The 8,128-nt window shown below is 47.2% G+C and overlaps 1 long non-coding RNA gene across 2 annotated transcripts; it reads right to left on the bottom strand.

Moving 5' to 3' along the window:
* Positions 1–5,065: 5,065 nt before the first annotated feature.
* Positions 5,066–7,855, bottom strand: LOC138107111 (uncharacterized). Of its 2 annotated transcripts, none has more exons than XR_011149232.1 (3): positions 7,724–7,855; positions 6,530–6,728; positions 5,066–6,449 (listed from the first exon to the last, which is right to left on the bottom strand). It is a non-coding gene; the product is annotated as an uncharacterized lncRNA (long non-coding RNA). The 2 variants fall into 2 exon arrangements; XR_011149231.1 differs by having other exon boundaries at positions 6,530–6,725.
* Between the last annotated feature and the right edge of the window lie 273 nt (positions 7,856–8,128).

Below are 8,128 nucleotides of genomic sequence, written 5' to 3'. Positions count from 1 at the left end.
TGCAAGACAAGAGGAGGACGTTCATCTTATCCCCTAATTCCAGAAATCAACAGCACTTCGGGAAGCCAAGGAGAAATCCACTAGTCTATGTTGCAAGACACCCAGTGCTATCTGGCTACTTAGGCTTTTGGAATTCAGATCTTCACACAAAGTGGAAAACAAAACAACATGCCAAAGAGGAAGCTCTTGTTAGGAGATGGGACATAGGAATGGAGCTCTTCACCTCTGCAATGAACCCTTCAGGCCGTGGTTGAAGCACAGCAGCACAGGAGGGTGGAGGATCCTGCAAAGCCAGGCCTGGGGTTGTATCAGCACTCTGTATACATAAACACAAAGCTTCACTTTGCTTCCATACTTAGGATTTTCCACAAGGCATCGATTCCATTCTAAAATATGACTTTTACAGAAGCAGTACATTCCGTGCAAAAACTGGTTAACTCCGTGCCCTCAAACTATCATGCGCTTTCCAGCATATAAATCCCAGACCTTGACATCTAAAGAATGCTTGGCAGATCCAGCAAGAAGCACAGCCAAGGGAGAAGTCAAAGGTATTTGTTAGGTTTCCAGCCAGCCAAGAATATTAACACCTTGCCCAAACTTAAAAGGAATAAAATTGTTGTGGTGCACGTGAAGAAGGGATTTTAAGACAGTTTTTATGTGTTCTGCAAAAGATTTGTGTGGTGGGTTGGCTTTGAATGCACTGTCATGGGGAGAACCCTCCAGGAGCTGCAAATATTCATTCAGAGTCCTGGCTGGACTTGGTAACCTCATCTCAGGACAGAACCATTTTTCATGTGTGCACATAATGGAATTATCTGGAAGCCAGGAGAGCTAAAAGGGAGAGAGATGTCCCCAGGTGACAGCCTGCCTTATCTCAGCTGCATTTCCCTGAGTGTCTCTTCAGAAAACTGTCACTGACAAAAACCTTCCCAGTGCCCTGGACCAGAGGAAAATGGGAGTGAAAGGGATCCCAGAGGACTGCTATTCCTAGGGCACACCCAGATCTGTGTTTGAGATCCTTCTTTTGACAGGCCTTCAGTCACAGCCTCCACAGTGCTCCCTCCCTTCTCTATGCACCTCTTCAGCTTTTCCAATGCTAAAAGTCTGCCCTAAAATCCAGTCCAAACGATGGCATATCCTAAAGCAGGACAGTGGGATTTTCATACTGGATTGGCATCCCCCAGATTTTTACTGCCATTACTTCAGAGTGGTTTTGCACCAGCTGAGGGTCCCAGCCGTGGGCAAGCAGGGCCCTGCAGAATATTCCCCCAGATTTGGCAGAAATCAGTATATCTTTTCCTACAAGTTCAGTAGGGATCTCGCAAAATCCAGGCGAGATTTGAGTGGATTTTGCAGACAAACACCCTGGGAGCAGCGAGGGAGCCGTGTGTCGGCTGCAGGGCTGGGAGGAGCAGAGCCCTCCGTGCCAGGAGATAGCAGAGGCCACGGGGCTGGCCCCAGCCCACTGGCCTCCTTCCCACTCATCAGAGCCAACAGGTCTCCACCCAGGACACAGCCTGGGACTTCTCACTCTTTTCCAAGAGGCCAGCAGTCTCCGGGGTTTGTAGTGAAGCTCCAGAAAAGATCCTTGTTTCATCTGCGCCACTGCTCAGAGCGCACAGGACAGCACTGCCTCCATAGCAGGTATTCCAGTGGTTTCCCAAATGATTTCATTGATTTCAGCATATTTCAAGGCATCGATATAATTCTCACATTTGGAGGAAAAATGAGATTTCCCTCTCTTCACCCTGCCTCCCTTCCTGTGCCACATCATCGCTGCCTATGTCCGGGCTGCAGGAAAAATCCCTTGTCTCCAGGGACAAGCAGAGGCCTGAAGGTCAGGAACAGCTTCCTCTCAGCAGCCAGTTCCCACAGGGAAGGCTGGAAGTGGGAGCAAGCAGGCAGAGAATAAAAAGAACCTTCTAGAATCATCTGGTCCCTAATGACCTTGGAACTCCAAGAGAGATTTGGGGCCTCCAAAGATGATTCCTCCTCTGGCTTTTCCAATGATGCTCACGCTGCTAGGCCAGGCTTGCGCAGCAGAGAGGAGCCAGTAGAACTGATTCAGCTGCCACCAAATCAGGGAAAGCCTTTCTGTTCCTTCCTGCAGTTCCATGTGCTCATGGAAAGTTGACTCTCTAAGGAACAGCATTCAAGTGGTGGTCAAGCAGAGCAGATGTAGAAATGTCAGGATTGAAGGAACAGGGACTTCACATTAGGAGTAATTGCCTGAATGCCACTCTTCCACAGGCCACAACGTCCCCCACCATCATTTCCTTCCCCAGCAACAAATCCTGGGCAAACTGGATTACATCTTTGTTAGGTTTGTCTTCCTTAGAGATTTGGAGGTTCCAAGGGGAAGAGAATTCATTACTCATTCATTATGCAGCCTATTACATTTTTTGCAGTGATTACTTACCCTCCTTGTTGAAAACAAAAAAAACTCCTCAGAACAAATAAAAAATACCAAACCACTCCTCTGACTAATGCAACTTTCCAGTGCTCTCCCACCTCCGCAGATGAAGAGTTGCTTGTGCAATTTTAATTCAGCCCTCCCTGTGTTATGAACTATTACACACTATTTTTCCCACTGGGCCCCAGCCTTCTTTCTGTCTCCAGGAAAAATGATCCCTAATAGCAACGAGTAGACACTTGGTTTTCTCCTCATTTTTCTGCATGTTACTTGATGCCTGGCTTTCTGCTCTTAACTTGATTTCTCATCTCTGTGCTGGTTTTTGGGTTGGTTTTGTTTTTCCTGGTGCTTATGACTAATACCCTGCTGCTTCCTAGTCCTCCCCGTCAATCCTCATTATTTGGCTTCCAATCTTTACCTCTGTTTATCTTGTCAGACTCAGGCTCCATGAAACCTGTTTCATTCATGCTGATCTACTAAATTCCACTCCACCAGACCTCATCCTTGCACCGATACATCCCTGAAAGTGCTGTCTCCTCCCTCCTATATCAGAGTCAGGCTGCCTTGCCTTGCTGGCTGCCTTCAGGAACATCTTTCAGCAGCCTGTGGAGCAGCAGACCCATGGAAATGCCCCTGTGGCCTCAATTTGGCTTCCCAGCCATCTGCCACCCCTGGACCAGGCCATTCCTTGCTCAGTGTTCAACCCAGTTTCACTCAGAGACTCTCACCCAAGGCCTGTTTCACCACACAGACTCTTCCCTGACAAACTCCAACAAGCCTCTCCCTGGTAGAAGGTGGTGTTACTGAGGTTTTATAATGTCTAAATTTGGGTTACTTTCACAGATGTGGCAAATCACATTTCTGTGGCAACCACCTTCCTAAAGAGCAAGTCAATAAAGTTTAACCAACCTATAAAAAAACCAAATCATATAACGTGGGACACACTTGGTTATGAGGAAGAGCTGAAGTGCTTTTGTTGAAAGTTAAAAACCCACGGCAAAAGCAAGTTCAACCTGAGCCTGACACTGAGGGCAGGATACTTTGGTTGGAAAAGTTCAAATCTGACACACACAAGCTACTGGAAAAGGGGAATTGGAACTCTCAGACACTGGGAGTGTGTCATGTATTGGCACGGGCACCTGAACTTTCTACAATACGTTTTTTCAGCAGTTGAATTTCTTGCAACGTCAATATGTTAAGACAGTCTCTGCATGTGGCTTTTCCTTTTGAGATATTCTATCAGATATAATTTTTGTGAAAAAACAGAACCTGTTCCCACCCTTCTGATCTCAGCTGAGTGGGAATGGCTGCAGCAGAGCAATCACCTCCAGAAAATTACAGGCAATTAATTCCACCAGCTGCTCCCCTCTCCTGCAGCTCTGTTTAGGAAACACTCAGCCATGTCAAGCTCTTTTGGGTACTTTTACACTGCTCAGAGCCAGGCCCTGTGGTTCTCACACCAACCTGCTCTTCTGCCCACATCCAGTGATGCTAGAAAGGATTTTCCTAAACCAAAACCAAAAGCCCGGCCTTTCCTCTTCTGGAGAGAAGCAATGTAAATGGATTGCTAAGCCTGAAAGTCCATCACTGATGTTCCTAGGATGGGAACATTTATTTATCTTCTCCTGAGGTCACAGCTCAGCTGTGTGAACCAGGAACACTTCTGAGCAAGCTAATAAACCTGCAGTTAATACCCAGGAATTGTCTATGGGAGCAGGCTGAGTTATTCTTACAGTCATAACAGAAAGACAGGAGTGCAAATTATATTTAAGCCCCAGGCAGCCCACTGAGCAAAAAATAGCTCTGGCTATGCTAAGGAACAGCAAAGTTGGGAGAAGAGCAGCCTAGCAATTGAAAACAGGCCTTGTGATTCCAAATTAATGTTGGAACAAGGCATGGGCTCACACAATGTGGATGTCCTTTGTGGTCCCGGATGTATCTGTGACTCTGACCTGGCATGCAAAGCTCTGAGATCTTCCACCTTCCACTTCAGTTCAGGCACAATAAATCAGCCACAGTCACTCACCAAACACTGAGAAAATGGTTAAGAGGTCTCCACACCCTATTTTCTCTGTCCTTTTCCTGACTGCTTGGAGCCTCCCAAGTCCCCCTTAGTCCCTTCAAACTAATTGCAGTAAGATGTCCTGTCATCACAGAGAAATCTGCATGTTAAGCATCTGCAGGGTTTCTGCTCTGAGTTCTAGAGGGAGTCCCATGGCAGCACAGGCTCTGCAGCACATCCAGGGATGAATTGAGCCCTCACTCATCAGAGAGAGCACCACTGCTCCTTAGGCTTTGAGGGTTATGGATGTTGGGACATCATAACACACAGCTCCTTTAAGCCTAGCAAAGGCCTAGCCAAGTGTTGAAAATAATTTGCTTTAAGTTAGCAGCAATCCCTAGTGATCAATTTATCATCTCAATTCCATAAAATTTTGCCAGTCTTAGCATTCCCACTCCTTCCATGGGAATCTCTGCTCATCACTAACTGATATTATATGTATCTATATATGTATTCTGATATTATTAAGACTGAGATTCAGCACAAATCTACCAGACTATTCACACTCTGGTCAAGTCAGATTCTCCTCTGCAGTAGCACCAGAGGCTGGACCACGGAGACACTGCACACACATGTTTTATTCCAAGGAATAAAGTGTACATGGAAATTGGAGAGCAGGACAAGGCAGCAGGACTGGCAGTGCTGAGCTCCTCTGAAGTTTCACATCTCTGAAGAGAAGGTTTTCAAGGGTCCCATGTCATTCAAAGTGATGTGATTTTTTAATTGCTGCAGAAAGAGCTCCGCACACAGACATACGCCTTCAGATCCCTCCTTTGTTCCCGGTCCCCAGATATCATCAACACTGCCACGAAAGAGCTGTGAACTGGAAGAGCAGTGCAGACATTGAAATGGAAATGAGGATACAATCATCTCGCCTGGCTCCAGGAGCTATTACTTACCCCCAGTGACTTCTGAACCAGTGGAGGGCTTAACAGAGCAGGGCAGAAGCACTCGATTCTTATGGACATGTGTTTACCCTGCAGATGTATCGGGATGGCTCCAACTGGTACGGTAGGAAGGATGTGGGATAATTTATAATAACAAAGTCAAGTGTGTGTTGTTCCTGTAAACTCTGCTCAGCGGCCTCAGATCCTGTTCTCCACGATGCTCAAGGGCCCTGCCTTACCCTCACGGATGCTGGAGTGCCTCGAACTCGGGCTGGCATTGTGGGAATCTCAAGAGAGGGAACAACCCCTTCCTGCAATGAAAAACACTCCTTGGGCAAGCAGAGATGCTCTCACTGGTGTCCTGGAAAATGGCTCATGCTAAATTGGACCAACTCCGCACAAGTCCAAACAGCTTCAGCTGTTCCATGTGTTCCACAAATTCCACGTGAGTCACTCTCACCTGTTCCAGGTTTGGGTTTTCTCAGTGTCTCTGCCCCAGCACTCCAAGGAATGTGCTGTCATCCCCTGCACGTGTCACTCCCACTTGAATTGGTTCCACTGCTGCCCAGAGTTCCCGATTCACCACCGGCTGTGCCTGCCCCTGCCCCTCCAGCATTCCCCTCCCGGGCTTGCCTCCCTGCTGCACTGTGCCAGGAGCATCCAGAGGTTCTCCTGCCTGGCTCAGACACACATCCTGGGGACACAACTCCACCCCAGTGTCACTTGCTGTGAACAAAAAGACTCTCACTGACACTGACAGTCATTTCCTTTCAGGTCCAGGACAGCTACCTCCCCATTTCACTGGTGACAGTCTGGTTCAGCTTTTATGTTGAATTCAAACCAGAAGTGCACTCTGCCCAAACAGTTAAAACCCAGTCATATTCACCTTTGCTTTGACTGATAAGGCTTCACATCATTCTAATCCATAAGAAGCTGCTCCAGAGATGGATCCATTCCATACAGGCTTTTCTTTTCATTTACCCCGATGCCCTTTGATCCTGTGGATCTCTGTATTTAATTACGGGAGCTGAACGACGTTCATATCGTATCTCCTGGTGCACTTTGCTCAGGTCTGGCTTTTCTTTTTCTGTTTGGGGAAGGAGAGTGCAGTTCTTGGAAGCACAGCTCTTTAATTTTAATATACTACAAGTGCAAGAGTAAGCTCACCTTCAAGTGCTCCTCATTGTCGATGCATGAATAAACAACTGGCAGGGGAGGGAGAACATTGCAAAAAGGTGCTTCTAGATGAATATGCTCAGCAGCCATAAAGGACCTCAGTGATTTCCTGGGGCACAAAGGCCTTGGTGGTACTGCTCTGCCACTTCCAATCAGCATAAATGTAGTACTTGACAATTCTCCTTGACTGCTGAAAAATAATAATAAAAAGATTAAAACCAAAACAGAACTAGGAGAAAGAGAAGTTTATGTTAGACCCCAAATTTGCAGTACAGAGCATGGAAGAAGAACTGTCACTTTGCAGTGAGTAGAACAGGTAAAGAAGTGGGATACAACAGAAAATGAAGCTGGGAAAAATTCCTCTTATTGCATTTCTGCCTCTCTGTCTGCTCTGACTGAGAGTTTGACCTCTTCTAATTGTAGTCCAGAACATTGTGGGGTGCACTGACAGCAATGTGATCATGTCAGACTTAGATTATTGCACAGGCAGGTCAGGACTTGGGTCACAGATCTTCAGTGAAATGGACCCCATGCCAGCTTCATGCAAGCTTTCTACCACCAGAACACTAAGAATTGAGGATTTGGCCAAAGAGCTTGGATCCCGAGCTGGAGAGCTTCTCATTTCAGCACAGCAGCTGCACTGTGGAGTTCACCTTTGGGCAGGATCTTCCCGACCCTTGTGGGCAGTGCCAGGCACTGGAACCAGGCAGCCAGACACTGTTATCAGTGCAGCAGTGAGAACTCTGCTCCTTGGCTAATTAGCTGAGCTAGTACCCCTCTCAGATGATTTATTTTTAGACCTTGCCTACAGGGAACTGAGCCTTTAAGAGGCTCTGGAATGGGTCAGCTGGAACAGACTGTTACATTATGCATGTACCAGCTGTGCTTGGCAATATCCACGGGCTGGGACTGAGGCACCTGCAGGACCACCTTCACCTGTGCCTCTTACCTGGTGGTTCCAAGGCACCACTGAACAGCACCCTCCTTGTGTCACCCTAACTCACCACACGGGTTTACAGTGTTCCCTAACAGATAAAACCAAAATCTGTGTCTAAAATTAAGCTTCTGCATTAACTATGCATGGTGTAGCTCATTAAAAATGGATCCTCCTTTTGAGCTCTGACACATACGTAGGGAAATATATTGCTCCATATGCACAAAGTACTGGAATAAAATATCCATTACCTGCATGTCCCTGTTTCAGCACAGGACTACAGAACGTGGTGGTGGTTACAACAGCAGATTTGGCTGTCCTGCCACAGATTGTCCCTGCTGCTGGGTTAGCTTATAAAACCCCTGGGAAGGTGGAGGAAGTGAGGTCAGTGAGTGGCTGAGTGTCCCATGGACACTGAGTCCCAGGTCATGGGAACAAACCTTTGTCCCAGAACAATCCAACTTGGACTGCTGCTCCTTTGAAGGTCACCCAGAGCAGGAGAGCAGCAGCGCTGGAGAGCAGCCAACTTCTGCAAGCAGAAAACAGACACAGGTACTAAGGAGAGTTTTGCTATGGAATAACAAGCTCACAAACTTGTTCCTCCACAGCCAACAAGCAGGACTGCGAGGTCATTCACAGCAGAGCCCTGTGCCACA

The sequence above is a fragment of the Aphelocoma coerulescens genome, chromosome 3 (assembly GCF_041296385.1).
Source record: "Aphelocoma coerulescens isolate FSJ_1873_10779 chromosome 3, UR_Acoe_1.0, whole genome shotgun sequence".
NCBI lineage: Eukaryota > Metazoa > Chordata > Aves > Passeriformes > Corvidae > Aphelocoma > Aphelocoma coerulescens.
This window is presented reverse-complemented; position numbering and strand designations above follow the sequence as displayed.